Source organism: Antechinus flavipes, chromosome 5 (assembly GCF_016432865.1).
Source record: "Antechinus flavipes isolate AdamAnt ecotype Samford, QLD, Australia chromosome 5, AdamAnt_v2, whole genome shotgun sequence".
Taxonomy (NCBI): Eukaryota; Metazoa; Chordata; class Mammalia; order Dasyuromorphia; family Dasyuridae; genus Antechinus; species Antechinus flavipes.
The window spans coordinates 28,089,028-28,110,456 of NC_067402.1; the positions used below are offsets into that span (position 1 = coordinate 28,089,028).

General features: G+C 39.9%; 1 protein-coding gene across 6 annotated transcripts in view; it reads left to right on the forward strand.

The window, feature by feature from the left end:
- The window catches only part of THRB (thyroid hormone receptor beta), a 436,159-nt gene that overhangs the window by 261,879 nt on the left and 152,851 nt on the right, over positions 1–21,429 (forward strand). For 3 of the 6 annotated variants that reach the window (XM_052001825.1, XM_052001822.1, XM_052001824.1), the window contains exon 3: positions 10,460–10,520. The exons of the other annotated variants lie outside the window; for them this stretch is intronic. The gene's annotated coding sequence lies outside the window, so the exon portion shown is untranslated. The remainder of the gene's footprint in view (positions 1–10,459; positions 10,521–21,429) is intronic. 6 annotated transcript variants of the gene reach the window in all.

A 21,429-nucleotide genomic window follows, 5' to 3' on the forward strand; every position in this document is an offset into this window, starting at 1 on the left:
CTAAAACTTCTCTCCTAAATCATTGCCCAGCTGAGATCTTCATGGGAGAGATAGATGAAAAGATTAGATGGAAAGATTCTCCCACACTGTAGAAATCACAGATCCTTCATTTGCACATAAAATAAACAAACAAACAAACAAATGAATAAATAAATAGAAAAATAAATAAATGAAATAAAACAAAACCCAGGTATTCATCTTAGGAACCTAAGTATAGTTGCCATGTTTTCCTGTGTTCAGAGATTAATCATATCTTATGCTTTGTAACCAGAAATAGCATTCTCTCTGAAATGAATATAAAGCAAATTAACACAAATTGCGTCTCTATGTAACATATATCTTAGCTCTCACAAAGGATACCAGAGAAACACAAGTCAAAATTAGAAGTCAATTTGCCACAGACCTGATTTGCTGGGATTGTTCAGTTGTGACAGTAGTGTCCATTCATGACCCTACTTGGGGTTTTCTTGGCAAAGCTACTGGAGCATTTTGCTATTTCCCCTTGCAGCTCATTTTACATATGAGAAAACTGGGGTAAACAGGGTTAAGTGACTTGTCCAAGATCACACAGCTAATAAGCATTTGAGGCCAGATTTGAACTCAAAAGGATGAGTCTTCCTGACTCCAGGCCCAGCATGCTCTATCTCTGTGCCATTTTTAGGATAAGTGTTATCTTATACATAGTACAGGAAACCTCCAGAGCTTATTTAGTCCACCTTCTGCTTGAAGACAGGACTAAGCAATGTCATCAACTCACTTCTGTACCATAGGTGATATAAATACATATATTCAGTGTGTATCTGTGTGTGCAGGGGGTAAAATAAAAGGGCCGGACAAGATGACTCGTAAGGTCTCCTCCAGTTCTCATACTGTGAGCCCTTGCCCAACCTGACAATTTTATTGAAAAAAAGAGATTATGGGAAAATCAAGACCAGTGATACAGAAAGAAGTCCCAAAAGAAAGCAAGGAAAATAATGAAAATAATGAATAGAAGAGAGAAAAAATAAGGATTCAGAATTAATTAAACTGGGTACTAATAACAATAATAATCAGCCTTTATAGGTTTGCAAAGTACTTTACAGATGTTACTCGTGTGTTCCTCCTACAACCCCAGGAGGTAAGGGCTATTACTATCCTTATTTTATACATGAAGAAACTGAAGCAAATGGGGGAAATGGCTTGTCTAAGGTCACACAGCTAGCTAGTATGTGTCTCAGCAAGATTTTTAACTTGGGTTCCATGTCCTATCTGCGTGCCTTAGCAATTCAACCAGAAAAGTTCTGAGCTGACTTAGTAACTGCTTTCAAATATATAAGGTGAAGTAATAGGGAGGATGAGAAGCAGGGTGACAGTGAATAGACTTGGTTTCAGAATCCAGAAGACCAAGATTCAAATCCTACCTCTGACACCTATTAACTGTGTATTTCTGAACAAGCAGATAAACCTCTCGGTGCAGGGAAGGAATGGCAGAGCAGATACAGATCTGCATTGATAGGAGGAAGCTGTTGTTTGTCCTTGGTTCTTATATCAGGGAGACATTGCCATGATATGCAAGTGAATTGGATTAAAGTAAAGGAGGGCTACCTTAAAGTCACCTGCCTCACTTTCCCCTCCAGAGCATCTGGATCCAATGGCCAGATATAGATCGGGCTGCCTGGAGTTGGCCCTTGGGATGGAATTACCTCACTGGGAGTTCCCAATTTCAGGGAAATCATACATCTGGACCTCCAAACCCCCAAATAAAATAAATAGGGAAGGAGGGCTACTAGAAGCCCTTGCAGATTTTGCCACAAGAAGAAATTAATTTACACATCTATGGTCATCAAAGAGTCTCATCCAAAAAAGCCAAAAATGAATGTCCATTGTTTAAGCTTAGAACTTCTCCAGGACAGACAGTATGTGTGTGTGTGTGTGTGTGTGTGTGTGTGTGTGTGTGTGTGTGTGTGTACAGAGAGACAGAGAGAGACAGAGAGAGAAAGAGAGAGAGAGAAGAGAGAGAGAGAGACAGAGAGAGAAAGAAAGAAAGAAAGAAAGAAAGAAAGAAAGAAAGAAAGAAAGAAAGAAAGAAAGAAAGAAAGAAGAAAGAAAGAAAGAAAAAGAAAGAAAGAAAGAAAGAAAGAAAGAAAGAAAGAAAGAAAGAAAGAAAGAAAGAAAGAAAGAAAGAAAGAAAGAAAGAAAGAAAGAAAGAAAGAAAGAAAGAAAAAGCTTAGGACATTGGAATCAATGATTAGCCCAAGACAACCCAGGGATTCAGTATCTGAACTCAGATCCTGTGTTTTCATGATTGAAGGACCAAGTTCAACATTCCATAGCACAAAATTATATACAAATCATTATTTGGAGAGCAATAGGGATGGAATTCATAATTAGGACAGATCAGGGAAAACTTCATGCCAGAAATGGCATTGATTGCTTTTTGGTGGACTTTGAAAGAAAATGATTGTTATATTCCCAGTTTCCATTTGCTTGAACCTGAAAACGTAACATGGATAAGGGAACATCTATATGATGATGTCATAGGCTGGATCGTCCAGGGATGATCCCAGAGAGTTGCTGTAAAGCCATATTTGGTGCCCAGAACTCTTTAAAAAAATAATACAGAACAGTGTGTGTGTGTGTGTGTGCGCACATGTGTACATGTGTGCACGTGCATGCATGTGTGCACGCATGTATGCATGTGCGTACGTGTGTGTGTGTGTGTGTGTGTGTGTGTGTGTGTGTGTGTGTTGGAACCTTCATGAAGAGTTCTAAGGGCTGAGTATCACTGAACTCCAATAAGGAAGAAAAGCCTGATCTCGCCAGGAAGGTAGGTCTTGAGTATGAGGAACGAAAGACAGCCTTGGTGTCCTTTCTCAGAATTTAAGTGATCTGCCTTGGCTCCCAAGAAAGATGCCTATCGCCAAGACTAAAACTAGAATAAGCTGAAAGAGAAGGCTCTGGGACAGATTTGTTATGGTTGGGAGCCGGTGGCTTTGCCAGCATGCTTGACACAGTCACCAGCCCTCACCCAGGCTGGCCTTGCTCCAGAAGCAACTGTTTGGTCACAAGGGGACTGGGTGAGAGACCAGGGGTGGACCAAAGACCAGAAAAATAACAGAAAGTGCCTTCCATGAAGTCACTGGAGTGATCTTTGACAGGAAGTATGGCTCGGTGATCCTGACAGGCAGAATGGCAGCGTTTTATAGAGCCAAGAACTTTCCAACAAGAAATAATAATCATAAAATATAACTGCTGACATTGATACAGTGCTTTACATCAGTGTTTCCCCCGAGTCTCCTAACAGCCCATGGCAGAAAAGTGGTCTGGGATGTAGAATTGGATTCTGAGATCAAATCCCAATTTATTTATCATGTGACCCAGGATGAAGCTCTTAAGCTCTTCCAGACTCAGTTTCTTCACGGGGACTGTAAGTTCAATGAACTTCAAGGTCTCTTCCAGGCCTAAATCTGTGATCCTCTGAACCCAGGGAGGTCATTATGACAGATATTATGGATATTGAGATGAAACTCATGGTAGGATTTGACTTTCAGTCTTCCGTGGGCTTCCAAACTCTTAAGTTCTAATTACTATTTAAAATGAGATCTAGTAGAGTCACAAAATCACCAGATAAAAACAAAACAAACAAAAAAAAAAAAAAAAAAACTCTTTCCTTATAGTCACAATGCCCTGCGCATAGTAGGTTCTCAACATGTATAGCTTTGATTTTATATATTTCAAAGTTTTACCTTTCACCTGAATATCTTCATTTATGAGACACACATTATTGAATAAGCTCTGTAAAGTCTCCTCTCCCCTCTTCTTTGATGACACGGTGGATAGATTAAACTTTTAGAACTCAGGAAAACCTGAGTTCAAATCCTACTTCAGATGCTTACTGGCCATGTAACCCTGGGCAAGTCACCTGACCAATCATCTACAAACTAGTGGTAATAACTGTCTCACAGGGTTGTTGGGGAAATGAGATAATCTATGCAAAAGCTACATAAGTGTTTGTTATTATTATCAATATCATCGTCATTATCAATGAGACAGATAGGCAATACAGTGACTAGTGTGTTGGGCTTGGAGTATAGAAGACCTGAGTTCAAATCCTAACTTAAGGACTTATGTGCCTTTGAGCAAGTTACTCAAGTATCTCAGCCTCAGTTGCTTCATCTGTAAAATAGGAATAATAATAGCATTCACTTCTTAGCGTTGTTTGAAAGATCAAATGACATGTAACATGCTTTGCAAACCTCAGAGTACCAGATGATATTATATATGATGTTTATGTATATATATATATATATAAAACATCATATATATGTATCAAATATATGTTCTGATGCTCCATACTATTACTTACTATTGTAACTATTTGAGATATGCAGTAGTTACTACTGTAATTATTTGAAATATATGATAGTGTTGTAACTATTACTTGTTACTATTGTAACTTTGAAACATGATAGTTCCTGTTATAATTATTACTTGTTACTATTATAACTATATGTTGTTATAACTGTTACTATTCTGACAATTATTAGCTCATAGAAAAATAGATATTTTTTGTCTTTTTCTTTTTTCTTGCTGAGGCAGTTGGGGTTAAGTGACCTGCCCGAGGTCACACAGCTAGGAAGTGTCAAGTGCCAAAGCTCCTATTTGAACTCAGATCCTCCTGACTTCAGGGCTGGTGCTCTATCCACTGCGCCACCCAGTTGTCCCTATAGATATTTTTTGGTATTTCAGCAAAGCATCCGCTAAAGTCACTCCTATTCTTCTTGTAATTGAAGATAGAATAATGTGGCCTGACCAATAAGAGGACAATGAGATGGGATTAGAGCTGGTTGGGTGGTGGGTCCTTTCCACTCAAGTGCTTCCAGGCTCTGTGTTTTTCCCTGGACTGTGTTTATCCATAAAGACATAAACTTCATCAATGTGTGAATGACAAAGCCAGGGGGGAGAGTGAGCATCCTGGATGAGAGACAGGATGCAAAAACATTTAAAAAGGCTGGACCAGATTGACAGAATAAGGAAAAGATCTGGGGGCCATGGTGGGATATAGCAGCTAAGAAGGCAAATTCAGTGTTGGTCTTTGTATTAAGAAAGTGATAATTCTCTGGTAGTGTTGCCCTCGTTACATCACTTTGAGAGTGTTGTGTAGGAGGCATTGGGAGGTCTTGGACATGTGACTATTGGGCCACCTCTGGCCTACAAATCTGTAAACTGAGTGCAGCCTGAACCAGATTAAAAAGTAATTGGGAAAGGGCTGCTAGGTGGTGCAGTATTACAGAGCACCAATGCTGAAGTCTGGAGGACCTGAGTTCAAATCTATCCTCAGACATTATAACACTTCCTATCTGTGTGACCTTGGGCTCTTAACCCCAATTGCCTCAGCAAAAAATAATAATAATAATAATAAAATAATAACTGGGAAGGGCTGCAGTGGTTAGAGCCCTAACTCTGGAATCAAGAGGACTTGAATTCAAGTCTGGCCTCAGATACTTGGTAAAAGCAAAATAACAACAAAAAAATGAGATTGGGAAATATTTAACAAAATGACTAAAGATAAAATAAAACAAATAATTTTACATTTTAAAACCAAGTCAGTATGTGGCTGCTAGGACCCTTCTGTATGAGGTAGTGGTCCCCTTTTCTGTTTGAGTTTGATGCTACTGAGCTAGAATTGACTGGAGGAGAGTAACCAAGTCGATGGAGGCTCCATTTCATGCCATATCAGGTCACTCAATGGAAATGGCAATTTTTAACCCAAAGAAAATTAGACTGGCACGAGGGAGCTGGGTCAATTGTGACAATAACTATCCTCAAGCATCTGAAGGGCTGGGTGAAGAAGTCTTGTTCTCAGAATTGAGAACTAGAAGCAGTAAAATAAATTGCAGACAGACAAGTTTAGACTTGATCTATTGGGAAAAGTCCCATGAACATTCCCTAAATGGAATGGAAGTCTTGTGTAAACAGGACTTGAAGCAAAGGCTTGATGACCATCTGTCAGATATTTGGGAAATGTGTTTAGGTATGGATTGGATCCATGACCTCTAAGGCACAGAATAAGATATTTAGGGATGAAAGGGACCTTCAAGGACATTGGATCATAGTTATCAGATTTCAAGCTAGAAGGAAACTTAGACTAAGTCTTCCTGTCCAGTCTCCTTATTTTGCAGATGAGGAAACTGAGTCCCACAGAATAGAAGTGCTTTACCCAAGAAGACAGACATTAGAATTCAAGTCTTTCTGGTTCCAAGTACAGGCCTGTATATACAATTAGATAAAATGAAGCTTAAAGTTTCTACCTCTATAATTCTGCTGAAACTGATGTAAAGAGAGGCTTTAAGTCCTCCTTTCTGCTCTCTTCTTCTTAGCAGTTCCACATTTATTATGGGGTTGTAGAAACAATGGCCATTCATTAAAGATGGCTTCCTTGGTTAGGGCCTCTTGGCCCAAAGGGTTCTAAAGCTTTGGTTTTTTCCTAATGAAATTGCCTTCCCAGAGAAGAGACTCAATAATCCGACATTCACCCTTCTCCTTGTGGAGAGCTGCTTTTCAAAGGGCAGGAGTGGCTGTCTCGATGCCTCCGAAAAGCCCTCGGTAACTGTATCCGGCCGTGTTGGTTCGGATGGCCATCGTGCCTTTCAAATTTAGCAGCACTCTGGGATGTCCTTGGACTTCGTGCCTGTGTGCATGGGGCCTGTGAAATTCCAGAGAGGTCAGAACCTTTCCTTCCTTGTCATCTTTTTATTTTTCCAATTTCCAGAGCTGCTAATCTCATGGGATTGGCCAGGAAAGAGAAAGAATGTTATGACCTATTTGGCATTTTTATAAGCAAAATGAATTCAGGCCCAGGTTCCAAATGTCCTGGAAAAAAACGGATTTTATTTTGAAACAGATGAGGAAAGAAGATCCTTCTCTGTCACTGAATCTTAACTCCCAGAGGTGGGTAATGGCATGGAGACCCCACTGGGAAGAATGTTTACAGAGAGAAACCAGCAGTAAGGCAAGCTCCTCAAAGTATAATGAAGGCTGTAAAATCCATCTGTCTTCACTCTGCTTAACCTCCACTTCCCAGTTCATTTTTGACCCGTTCCGGGGGCCTTCCGGTATCCAGTGCTCCCATGTTCTTTTGGATCCATCTCTCACCAATGGGAAAAATATCTGACAGGATAATTCATGTGATCAAAATTTAGAGCTAGAAGAACTGAGAGAGCTCATTTACAGCCAGAAAAACTTGAGAGAGATCACAGGAACCCAGATGGAGAGCTGAAAGGTCCATACAGGTTGGGTATTTCTGCTGCTGAAGAAACTGAGTCCCAAGAGATATTGAGTGATTTTCTCCTTTCACAGGTAGTAAGCAGCAGTGCATTCAAACCCCCATTCTCCATTGTACCACCTCTCCACATGTGTGGCCAGATGATCCCTCTGGTCCTTCCAATTCAAAATCCATGATTTTATGAATTCTTGGGGGTTCTCTTTGTGATTGTAGAGCAGAGTATTCTGTAGAGAATGTTCTCTAGAGAACTCTGTAGAACAGCTGAAATGGGGTTAGGTCATTCACCCTAACACAGCTAAGGAAACTGAGGTCTAGAAAGATCAAGTAGCTTGCCTGTGGTCACATAGTTGACTTGTTTGGAGTTTGTTAAACTGGAACTCAGATCTCCTGACTCCCTAGCCAGGGGCTCTTTGGCCACCCAGCCCAGCCTCCCTAAGCAACAAGCTGATTCCAATCTGCAACATCTGTCAGACCGGCCCATCATCAGATAGCTCTGTGGATGCATTTCATTTTCGGGCTTTGCGAGAATTGTCCAGATGCCACCGAGTCTCCCTTAAGCCCTGGCTGGCAGGGTTTGAGTGGATCTAATTACGTGCCGGTCTGAGTAATGCCATTATAGATAGATCCCCATAATGTTAGCACCCAAGCCTGCAGGCGGATTTGATTAAATGGCTGCTGGGATCTTCTTACTCTCTGTTTATTTGAATAATTAGGCTGAATTCTGTTTCCCCACCCAACTCAGACTCGCCCTTCCCACTTCATTTTCTGCAGTCAGTTGGGCAGTGACTGATCCATTTCCACTTTGTTTGGGGTGTTTTCTCCACTTAAACATGTTCAGGTTTTATTTTGATGTCAGTGTTTAAGCATTTCAGCCATGTCCGATTCTCTGTGAGCCCTTTTGGGGTTTTCTTGGCAAAGTTAAAAAGGAAAAGTTTCCCAATTCCTTCTCCAGCTCATTTTACAGAAAAAGAAACTGAGGCAGACAGGTTAAGTAACTTCCCCATAGCTTGTATCTTATTTGAACACAGGAGGTGTCTTCCTGACTCCAAGCCTGGTGCTCTATTGACCTGACTGCCCCAGCTTTCCTTAAGAGGATGATGGAATTCTCATCAGAGCAGGTAGGGAAGAGCCATGTCCCCAAATGGCAAACTGTGGCCTGCAGTGGCCCGTATTTCTCAGTCACTGGGTAGGCTGCATCGGGAGATATTGGGGCTGAGATATTGAGGATATTCCATATTGAGGAGGCAATGTGTCAGACTGTACTTGGAATCAGAGAGTCCCGGGTTTCCTCTCACCTCAAGCTTTTTGTCGTGTGACTAAGTAAAATCATTGGACTTTCAAGTCAGAAGCATATGGGATGCGATAGACGAGTGGCAAGTAGCGCGTGGGGCTTGCTTTATTAAGCTTTCACCACTTTCTCGTGAGCTCGTGACGTAACACGAGACACGTTGTTCCCTCTTTGGGGAGCGGTTAGAGGGGGACGTGAGAAGACACAGGAGGGAAGGAGAATACTAGCCATAATGATAACCGACATCTCACTCGTGCTCTAAAGATTTCAAAACCTTTTCTAAAGATGTCTCTACTTGACCTTCACATCGAACTAGAGAATAGGGAGGTGAAGGAAGGTTCTGTGTTCAAGTTCTTCAGACACATAATGTGACGCTGGGGCAGAAGTGCCACAGAAGACGTGGTCTGCATTAGAAAAGGAAGGTTATTTCCCAGAACTCCCAGTAAAGGTGAAATCATGGGTACGGTCCTTCTCCCCTACCCCTAAAAAAATAACATGTCTATTCTACAGGTTAGGAAAGTAACTCAGATAATGAGTACCAGCAACACTGGGATTTTTACTCTAGTCCTCTTAACTCTTACCTCAGTGTTACGTCTACTACAACACTCTATCATTATTTCTAGCACACACTTCTGGATACGTGTGAGAGGCAGAATATTAACAATCAAGATAAAGAATGAATGAATATTATATTGGTGTGTAGCTACTTGGGGGAAGCTAGGTGGTGCAGTGGATAGAGTTCAGGGTCTGGAGCCAGGAAGACTCATCCTCCTGAGGACAATCTGGCTTCAGATATATACTAGCTGTGTGACTCTGGGCAAGTCACTTAACCCTGTGGGCCTCAGTTTACTCATCTATAAAATGAACTGGAGAAGAAAATGGCCATTCCATTATCTTGCCAAGAAAACCCCCAAAAGGGATCATAAAGAATTGGAAGTGATTGAAAAGACTAAATAAGAACACAGTTATACTTTTGGGGTGCACATTTGAATATTTTAATGTTTTATCCTTGGAGCTGGACAAAAAAATGGCCATTCCAGTATCTTTGTCAAGAAATCCCCCCAAAAGGAATTGCAAAGAGTTGAACATGACTGAAAAGACTAAAAAGAACACAGTTACACTTTTGGGGTACACATTTGAATATTTTGATGTTTTATCCTTGAATTTCTACTACAACACTCTACATCATTTCTATTACACACTTCCTAATATGTATGAGAGGTAGAATGTTGACAAGTTAAAAGATGAATGATTATATTGATATGTAGCTACTTAAGAGAAGCTGGGTGGTGCAGTGGATAGAGTTCAGGGTCTGGAGCCAGGAAGACTTATCCTCCTGGGTACAAATCTGGCTTCAGATATATACTAACTATGTGACTCTGGGCAAGTCACTTAACCCTGTGGGCTTCGGTTTACTCATCTATAAAATGAACTGGAGGAAAAAATGACCCTTCTAGTATCTTTACCAAGAAAACCCCCAAAACACATAAAGAACAGTTACACTTTGGGGGTACAAATTTGAATATTTAATGTTTTTTTCCTTGAATTCACATTTCTTCCCCTACAATAAACATTAAATCCAGACAGAGGCCCTTTGGATGTAGGCTCTGGATATATCCCGAGTTGGGATCAGAAAGACCTTAGTGTACATCCTGCTTCAGACATTAGCTGTGTGACCCTGAATGAATTACCCAGTCTTCCAGTTACCTCATCAGTTAAATGGGGATAATAATAAGCTTATTGTGTTATTGTGAGAATGAAATGAGATAATGTATATAATGTGCTTTGCAAATGCTAGTTACCATTCCCGTTGCATTAATGCCTTGTTCCATTCATCAGGGACAGTTGAAAGCAATTGCTTCGACTTTCCCATTCTAAGGGCAACGTTTGCCTTTCATTTCCCGTAGGAACGCCTGCCCTCGTTGACCTCGGTAGCAATGTTGCCTTTGGTCCCTGGAGATAACCTTGGTAAGTTATTGGACCTTTGCACTTCTCCCCTTGTATTACATATCTCAGTTATTTGATGGGGAGGCAAGACGTGGAGGACCGGCCGATGCTTTCATCATGAAGTACTGTGGGAATGTTGCTACGTTTCCTTATCCATTTTTGGGGTGAGTCACTGTCCCAAGTCTATGCAACCTTCCTGAGGACAGACACCATGACTTTTTGTGCAATGGGAACAGTGGGTCACCCAGTTACAGGTCTGTCACTGGTCAGATTAATGTCAGTAATGGCTTAGAAATCACTTCCTTTTCTGCTAAGGTCTCTATGATGGAACTGGTATCAAAGGTGTAATTAGGGTGGGACAATTGGGTCTTTCTCCAGGGCACCAAACTGAGAGGAAACTGACAGCTGGATTTTAGATGCCAGGTAATTAAGACTTTCATTTGTGAAGTGATCCTCACGTGGACACTATGAATATAGTTTCAAGAAGTTCATTCTGTGATTCCTGACGGCTGCCAAGAGAGCTTGAGCCTTAAAATCAATTTAAGGCAAATTTCCTTCATCCTCATCTTTTCATCTGAAACCTTGAACCCATGATCCCTACTAACCCGGAGGTGGACTCCGTCCTTCAGGCCCTATTAAGGAGCTGCTCAGTAGGTGCTTCTCTTTCTTCAGTTAGTCTGTGAGCTCCCTCAGACCAGAGATAATTTTATTCTTTGGCCCATAATAAGAACCTAATAAATATTTGTTGATTGATTGATTGATCATAGGTTGTGTTATTGACTTCATATATATGACACAGAATACCCAGAAGTCTCCATATCCTCTCATATATTCTGTCTCTGGCTGCAATGGACACCAAGCCATTTTTAATAGTAATCTGGGGTTACTCTCAATAATATCTACTTAAGAAGGGTAGGGTTGTGTGCCCCATCATGACCCTAGGCATGCTGTTGGACCCCAGTGGGTCCAGTGGGACCCCAGTGATACTGTTGTCCAGTTAACACACTGGAATTATGTCAACCCTTCTTGACTTAGCACGGCACAAAGTATTACTGTTTTTAATTTCCCTAAAAGTTTTCGTTTCAAGAGATTTTCCCTAATTCACAGGTGATCTGGGTTTTATAAAAATACTTGGCAACTATGCTTATGTTTAGCAGCATGGCGAAGGGCACAACAGTTTCTGTATTCTTGCTCAAACCAATTGGGGGAAGAAATTTGTATTTAAATGAGAGCCATTTGAGAGTTTTTAAATGTGCTTTATGGGTGAGGGAGGAGGGTAAGGAAAACTGAAGTAAATAGACTTACCAAAGTTTCTACACCCCTGAACGGGGCCACATCCTAACTCACCTAAAAGTTTGCTAAGGCCTTCATTTGGCAGCTTGGTACACCCAGGGCTGGAAGAGACCTGAGAGGTCATTTTGTCCAATTCCCCCCATTTTATAATGAGGAAATGGGACTTTGGGAGGCAGTGGGTGGCTGGAGAGCACCCTAGTGCATAGGGCACTGGATCTGGAATCAAGACTTCTTTTTGAATTCAAATGAGAACTCATTCATGTGCAATCATCTTTTTTTATTATATTATATTATGGAAATGCTTATTAGAATAAAATAAATTTAGGGTTAGGGTTAAAAAAAACAAATAAAAATTACTATTCTGCTTCTTCCCTATCATTTTCTTATTGTGTTCTTCACCCCTTCCTCTTCCTTTTCCTCCATTTTTTCTAAAAAGAAAAAAACTTTTGGGTGAACTCTAGTTTCCTTTCTATCATCAGTCCCAATATATTTATATACATTACTAAGCAGCATAATGTAGAAAGAAGAGACCTGAGGAAAGAGACCTGTACCTCAGACCTGTACTATCTGGGTGACCCTAAAAAAGTCATTTCACTCTCTTTGCCCCAGTTTCCTCATCTGTAAAATGAGCTAGAGAAGGAAATGACAAACCACTTCCTTTGCCAAGAAAACTCTAAATGGGGTCATAAAAAGTCAGCCACACAGGCAGTAAATTATCAGGGCAAAATTTGAATTCTAGATCTGTGACTCCCTTATGCAGACACTGAGACCAAAAGAGTTTAGGGTTTATTTGGATTTTTTCCCTCGCTGTCACTCATGGCTAATATTCTCTCCCTCTTCCTCTTCACCTTTTGTCTTCCTTTAAGTCTCAATTAAAATAACTACTTTCTGCAAGAAGCCTTTCTCATAAACTATTGTGCCGGAACCTTCCATGTGAGAAAGTTTTTCATTTGTCCTGAATATATCTCATTTGTGCAAAGTTCTTTGTATGTTGTCTCCACCATCAAACCCTTCTGAGCAGGGACTGGTTTTGTGCTTGGTACAGTGCCTTGCATACAATAGGCATTTAATAAATGCTTGGTCAAAATTTCATTTCATCAGTAGTAGGGCTAAGATTCAAACCCAGACCCTCTGACTGCAGATTCATCATGGTTTCCTCCACAAAGAGCTGTAAGAAAAAACAATCATGGTGGCATTTTTTTTTTGAGCTTTGCCCTCTACATTGTGCTGTATGTATGTATATATCAGTATATCTACAATATGCTGCTTGCTGATGCATATGTCTTACATATCCTGGGATTGATAATAGAAAGGAAACTAGAGTAAACTCAGACTTTAAAAAAAAAATAGAGGAAAAGGAAGAGGAAGAGGTGAAGAAAAGAAACACAACAACAACAACAACAAAACAATAGGGAAGAGGTAGGATAGTAATTTTTATTTATTTTTTAGTTTATAGAATAAAACAATAATTCTATAATATGTATAATAAAAAGGATGATTGCACATGAAACTGCAAGTCTATCATGTACAACTTTCTATTCCTTGTAAATATATAAGAAAGTTAAGTAAATTTCTTTGTTTTTCCTCCCTGAAAAAGATAGTGTTTGACAAATATTCAGCAAATATGGGGCAGCCATGTGGCAAAGTAGCCAGAGCACCAGCTCTGGAGTCAGGAGAACCTGAGTTCAAATCCATCCTCAGATACTTAATAGCTATGTAACTCTGAGCAAGTCACTTAACCCCAATTGCCTCCCAAAAAAAAAAAATACAAGTGAATTGGATTTGAGGGAGGAAGGGTTGTGCAAAGTCGCCAGTCTCATTTTCTTCTCCAGAGCCATCTGGATCCAGGGAGATGAGTACACTGGAGCAATTTAAGGACAGGACTTTTCCCAATCATGTAGTAGCATCTGAACTCAGAATCTTTGACTACTAAGATTTCTCTTGAAAACCTCTGGCCTTTGAATATTTAATAAAAATAATAATAATAATAATTTTGATGTCCTAACAGCCTTATTTTTACATATGAGGAAAAGTAAGGCCCAAGAAGCCTGATGGCTCATGGGTAATAAGTGGCAAAGCTGGCTTTGGAGCCAGATCCAATAATGTCAAATCCATTGTCTTTTCCAGGATAACCCAGGCAACCGGGTGGGGTCCAAAGCAGAGCATCCAAAAAGTTATTTTCTTATTCCTGACCAAAAGTGCCTCCTTAGAGATCTTCCCAACTTAGACAAGATTTCACAGCCCTATCCATTTAATCATCAATTTGTATAAAGAAAAATCAAGGCCTTCTTTATTAAAACAAACAAAATTATCTAAACCTATAACTAAACTCATTTCTGTTTGTTTTTCTCAAAAATGCTTCCTTCAAGCTATGAAAACTGCATAGCAAATTAAAAGGGACTTTGGGCTTTGATATGGAAACCAACTTTGTAGTCCTGCTTCTGTCAGTTTTTTTTCTCTTTGCTTTAAAACAACAATCTCAAAGTTCTAGGACTTCGGGGCTTTGTTATGGAAAGTGATTGGTCTAAGACTACATGAAGCCTGTAGCTTTGCTGATAGTTCAAAACAAAATGTGGTGAGAGCCATTTTCCTGGCTTCCCTGGAGTGGTATTTGTAGTCAGAAACAGCCCAAGTCCCTTTCTGCTTGGTTGAACTTGGGGGCGAGCTCAGAGAATGAAATCTGTGGTTCCATTTTGCATTTAAACTTTTTGCCCAAGGTCTCAGATCAAGGGAAATACCTTTACAAGAGAAGGACTTTTACAGGTCATCCAGACCAGAATTATCAAGTACATGCAGCAAAACCAGATTAAAATGTTATTCAGAATTGTTTATTGAGACAAAAGCACGATGAAACAAAAAAGGAAGAGAATTTGAAACTGAAAATTTGAAAAAAAATTTAAGTATGTAGTAAGGGCTTACTGTGTGCCAGGTGAGGACAGTTAGATGGCCCAGTGGTTAGAGTGTTGGCCATAAAGTCACGCAAAAGGTAGAACTAGAACTGTGACTTAAAGAAAGAAAAGGCTTCTGTGAGAGGCAGGTCAACAGGAGTATGCTCCAGGCTTGTAGGATGGTCAGGACAAAGGGGAGGAGATAAAATATGGTGGCCAAAGAAAAGTGGTTCTGGGGAATATTGGGAGACTCCCTTCTGCAGCTCCTGCTTGGCTCAAAGAATATATATTTGCTTTCTGGTGGCCCACAGACTCATAAAATCTTAGAGTTGGACCTGAAAGAGACTTCTGAGCTGTCCATTTCATGGATTGGAAACTGGAAAGGACCTTAGAGATCAGCTCCCAAGGCTATTTAGTGTCTTTGGAAATACAAAAGACCAATTTCTGCCCCCATTTTATTTGTCAGCATTAACCAGATTGTAATACCTGAAGCAAATTCTTCCACAAAGTTCAATCCGAAAAGATTCACCAAGTGCCTACTGTGTGCCTAGCATTGCACTAAATATTTAGGACGAAGTAAAAGAATTGTTATTATTCAGTCATTGTTTATTCAGTCTTCACTAAATGCCCAGCTCCATGATGGGCCCCTTAGCAGCTATATTAGATGTAAAAGGTGCTAGTGTACTTTAATGGACTTTGGAAGCCATGTTTAGTAGTTTAGTAGTTTAGAAAGAGCATTGTATTTGGAAACAGAACAGGTTCAAATCCCCCTGCTGAACAATGTCAGTCTGAACATTTCACTTAACAGCAACTTGATGGGACTGGTCTTGGACTAAAAATAAATTGGATTTAAGTTTTGCCTTCAGTGCAGTATTTGCTGGACATCCAAGTTGTTTACCTGGATGAGCCCAAGACCGTAAGGTACAGAAGTTGCAAATGTGCATTGGTGGAAGTAGCTTCCATCTCTGGGCCTATGGAATTCTCTGGGTGTATGAAGTCCACGGTTCTGGACAAAAACAAAATGATATTTATAAATATATACATAAGTATGGATAAAATAATATATAGTGCTTTAAAGATTGCACTTTTTAATATTCATTATCTTTTACGAGGTTCACAGTAATCCCATTAAGATAAGTAAATCAAGTATTATTATTTCCATTTTCCCAATGAAATTAGCTTGCCCGCAGACATACAGACTGAAAGGGTAAGAGGCAGGCTTTGAACTCTCTCCCATGTGCTCATACACCATTCATCCCAAGGAGTCATTCCAATGGAAGTTTTTGACAAGCTCTAGTCATTACAGGAAAGCAGGGGCCCCACAAACCTGAGCTGCCTAAAGTCTGTGTAAAAGTGCCCTCTGCTCCTAAACACAACAGAATCTCCAAGCTGGGAAGGATCCGTGTGAGAACCATGGAGAGCTGCTCCTGGTCCAAAGGGAGTGAAAGATGAAGCCCGTTTGTTTATTTCCCTTCCCTTCCCTCCTTCCCCACCCACATTTATTTTGTTTTTGAAACCTCCCAGTCCAGGGAAACCAGCAGCCCATCAGACAGTTCAGCTTCTTCCTGTCTCCAGCCTCTGTCATCAGAATCCATTTGGCCCCTTCCGTCCCCCTCTGCCCTCTAGGCTGCCCCTTGGATGGTGACTTTCCCAGGAGACTGTTCATCTTTGCTCACCATCTTGCTAGCTCTTGGTCTTTGCGTCTCAGAGTCGATGTTGCTCCCTAGTGTTTCCCATTCCTTCTTTCCTCGCTTCAAACTCAGGAAGCCCCAAATCGACTTTATCAACAAGTCAATCATTCAGTCACCAAGCATTTATTAAGTACCTACTGCATGTTAGATACTATGCAAAACACTGGTGATAGAGACACTGATCCTATTCATGAACCAGCCACTAGGTCAGTGTTTGTACCTCTTGGCTCTGGCATTTTTTGACTGTCCCCTATGCCTTCTCTTCTCTGCCTCCTACCTTTTCTGACTTCCTTTCAATGTGTGAAAATCTCAGCTTCTACAGGAAGTCTTCCCCAATTCCTCTTTATTCTAGTGCCTTTCCTCTGTTAATAATTTCCTATTTAATCTCTCCCATGGTTTTTCCCATTTGCTCGGATTTTTCTCTCCCAACACAATTCATAAAACAATGTGCATTAAAAATAAACTAAAAAAATTCCTATTTATAGTTTAGAAATTATTGGCAAATATTTGTTTGCTTGTTGTCTCTCCCATTAGATTGTAAGCTCATTGAGGGCAGGGGCTGTCTATTCCCCTTTTTTATATCTCTAGTGCTTAGCACAGTGCCTGGCACAGAGTAGGAGCTTAATAAATGTTCATTTATTAACTGAAAGTAAGGTAAAAACAATCCCTACCCTCAAGGAGCTTATATTTCAATAGCAATGAGAACTTTGTACATACAGAGAAGATGGAAGGTGATCTCAGAGAAGGCTCTATTAAGAAGGCTCCACAATATCCCAGGCAGCTTGGCTAAGTCATGCTAGGAATACAAAGGCAAAGAAAGATGTCTGTCTGTCTACTACCATATTCTTCCTTGACTCTACTCTGTTGTTTCTGGGTCAGAAAGAACCACACTCAAGTATGTAACACCAAACCTCAAAACTAGACTTTCCTGCGCTTTTATTGAACGAGACAATGCCAGGTGCGAGGCTCCGTACTAAAGCCGCTGAGTTTTCATCATTGCTTTGGGTGTTGTTTCATTTTCTTGCTCCATAATTTTTTTATGGATGCGGATCCCTCATTACTTCAAAATCAGAGCCACTTACAAAGATTCATTAACTGTTTTAATCCCATGAACAAAGTTATACTTTGTCTACAAAGGTGATTGGACAGATTCCCAGGAGGATGGCAGGCAAGAGTCGCAAGTTCTAGGTTGGCAGGCCCTCTCATAGCAACCGGCTAAATAAATGGTTTGCGTTTTATTTGTTTTTCTTTCTATTCAATGAAACATCTTTTTTTCTTTCTCTCTGATCTTATTCTTACGCTCACATATTTAATTTCTAAATGAAAAAAATATGTCAAGGGGAAGTTTTTTGATAGAAGGCTGCTTTCAATCTCAAGGCCATTTGCATTAGGCACTCGATTCAGAGGAGTGTGGACTGGTGGGATAACTATGTTCTTTGGATTTAAATATTGGTAATCATTTTCTAATATTTTCTAAAACTTTTCTAATACTAAGAGTGAGTGATCACCATAAAAGTCCCAGTCCAATGTTTTACTATAAAATGGAGGTGAATCTGACTTTTCAAAGGCGATGTCAACAAAGGGACGGTTAGGTGGCTCAGTGGGTAATCTTCCCAATAATGGCCTTTTTTGAAAACAAACCCAGCTCAATGTGGAGAAACTCCTCATGAGAAGGCGGGTCAAAAGGTGACCATTTTCTTTGCCATGGCAACCCTTCACATGGACATAATTACATAATGACCATTATTCAATCCTACTTCTAAAGAGATGGTAGCAGGTAGAATGGTAGACAATACACCAAGATTACTTAGAACCACCCAGTCCCAAGCCCATCTTTAAACCTTAATTTACTTCTTTGTATTCTTTGCTCAAAGACATGCTTTGTTGACATATCATTGGGAGAAACTAAGTGACATCTCTCTTAACATTCTTGCTACAAAAGACATAAAGAAGTTGGCACAAAATGGAAGGCTCCCAGGCTCCCCTGAGATTAACAAATAAGGGAGTGGGTGGATTTGAGTTTGTGTGTCCAACAAGAAACCACAAGCCTAAACTAACAGGCTTGCTTTTACATAATTACTATTTGGGTGCCAATAGCCAATAGAAATTATCGAGAAATAGGAGAAATCCAGTGACAGTAGGATTCTCAACTTGCCATTAGCTTTTTGTTTTTTGCGGAGTTAATTGGGGTGAAGTGACTTGCCTAGGGTCACACAGCTAGCAAGTGTTAAGTGTCTGAGATCAGATTTGAACTCAGGTCCTCCTGATTTCAGGGCTGGTGCTCTATCCACTGTGCCATCCAGCTGACCTCCTTTACTTGGTATTAACTTGACATCTGGAGACATCAGTACAAAATTAGCATGGAAGAAAATGGGGGGAAGGTTAAAAAATGTAAAAGAATTAAGAAATGGGAAAAACTTTGCACTTTTAGACTGTCCATTTATAGTTTTTTTTTTATATACACATTGTTTTGTGAATCATGTTGGAAGAGAAAAATCAGAACAAATGGGGAAAACCATGGGAAGACATTAAATAGAAAATTATTAATAAAGAAAGGCACTAGAATAAAGAGGGGCTGGGGAATAATTATATATAATTTTATAATTTTTATAAATTTATACCTGACTGCCATAAATACTTCCTTCAAGAAAAGAGTAAGAAAATATCAGATATAGCCAAGCTCAAACAGCTTCATAAATTGAACAAATCAATCCACACATATTTATTAAGCACTTACTGTATCCCATGGCCTGAAGAAACAACAACAAAAGTACATAATTCCTGTCTTCAAGGAGCTGACATTCATGCACTTAGTGACTATTGATTAAGCCTTCTACCCCGACATATTTGGGACATATGTGGTGTAAAAGACAACTCTATGGATCACTTTAAGGTTGGTAAAGTGCTTTATATGTGTTATTTTGTTTGGTTCTCAGAACAACCTTAGGTTATTCTTCCCATTTTATAGATGAGGAACCTGAGGCTGAGAGAATCTATGTGATGTGCCCAAAGTTACCCAGCTAGTAAGTGTTTGAGGCAGGTTTCAAATTCTTGACTCCAAATCTAGTCTCTACTGCAGCAACTCACTGCTTCAAGTTCCAATGATGGCAGCTTTAAAATATCTGTTATCTCTTTTGAGCTCCAGAGGAGCCCTGTTAGGTGGGTAGTCCAGGTGTTATCATCTCCTCATACGACCAGTCCTGTTTCCAGCCTAGCCCTCATAGCCATTGTCCAGGGAAGCAACTCTTCCTTGAACCAAGAATTATGGGCAAGGAACTAGCCATCCCTACCAGCTGCCAGCCAGTTATCCTTCACAGGGCCCACAAGTAAGCAAAATTAAAACTGATGAAAAGACAGGGGGCAGAGTGTTCAAGCAGGTCAAATCATAGCCATCTCTTCTTGGACTCTAATGGAGAAAACCTAGAACCCTAATCCCAGCCTAGTGGAACCCTGGTTCAACATCAGAAATTATGGAAATGATGGGATGGTATTAAAGAGGCATTATCATCTCTTTGGCGGGTGATCCCTAAGGATTATCGGATATTTCCATGTGATTTAAAGCTGAAACTTTCCATATATGCTATCTCCTTCATCAGAATGGAAACTCCTTGAGGACAAGGGCTGTCTTTCATTTTTCTTTGTGTGATTATAACAAGAGCTCCAATTCCAATTCCATTCATTCCAATATTTTTCAGATCAGGAAACTAAAGCTATAGCTTCTCGTTAATGTAATACTACTTAAGGACAAACAAATGCCCAAATTAGATGAAAAGACAGAGTTGAGAAGATGTTGTACTATTGTAGCAGCTATAACTTAACTTATTGGAACAAACTGTCAACTCTGAGATGGAATAAAAAGGAAACAGCAGAAAGACATTGATTTTGACTGTCACCCTTTCTTAGAAAATCTTAACTGATGCAGAATGGTTATTACAATAAGGATGATGGTGGTACCCAGAAATCATCACAGCCTGCACATGGGTAATCTCCTTGCCACATGAAAGGACATGAAAACCATGGGATGTGTGAGTGCAAAGTATAAGCTCATTTGCAAAATTAAAACAGTAATAACAACTATAATAATAATAGCTAGTATGTATCTAGCACCTTAAAGTTTGCAAAGTACTTCACATGGATAAAGAATCTTTTAATCCTCATGCCAACCCTGCAGGGTAGTTTTTTAATAATTATCTCCATTACAAATTAGGGACCTGAGCCACAGAGAGGTTAAGTGGTTTATCCAGGTTCACATAACTACTAAGTGACTGAGGCAAGGTCGTTCTGACTCCAGCCTCACCCTCCATCCATTACCCCACCTAATTTTTTTTTAAAGTATGGTTAATGATAGTAAGCAGCATGATCTCACAAAATAGTGAAAAGGGCTAAGAAAATGAGTCTCGAGAGAATGCCCACCTAAGCCAGATCTCCCTTAAAGCAAATGTCGAAACTGGAATGAAAAGATGTCCAGAACAGAATTGACGAAAAACATCAATTTCTGGAAGATCTATCACCCTCGGTATCATTGCATCTGGACTCCATCATATTGTGAGAAAATGATACTTAAGAAAGTGAGGCTGCAGCTAGAATCAATCCTATTAGAGGCAGCAGTTTTAAAGATAAAATAGGGCAAATTTCAGAATATCTCATTCTGAAAAATCTGAAAGAATGGAAAAAGCTCACAGTTGTTCCTTTTTTCAAGTGACCTAGAAAGTATCCACTACTCCTGACCCATATCCATCCTTTCTCATCTCTGTCAGTTCTCAGGAACATAGCCTATGTATGGACTAGTGGTATCCTTGATGAAAACATAAGGAAACGGGAAGGCTTTAGTACATGATTTTCTACAGCAGACCTCCAGCTTCACATTTTCAGAGAATTTAGAGAGTAACGATCCTATCATATTTGTTTACTCTCTGTAGATTTTTTTAAGAAGTATTTGACTTAGCAGAAGAAAACGCAGCTTTAAAGATTCTTTACAAACAAGCTGCCTCCCACACACATGTTAAAATGGCATGAGCTTCTCTGACAGATGCAAATACAGAGAGAACTTTGTTGAGA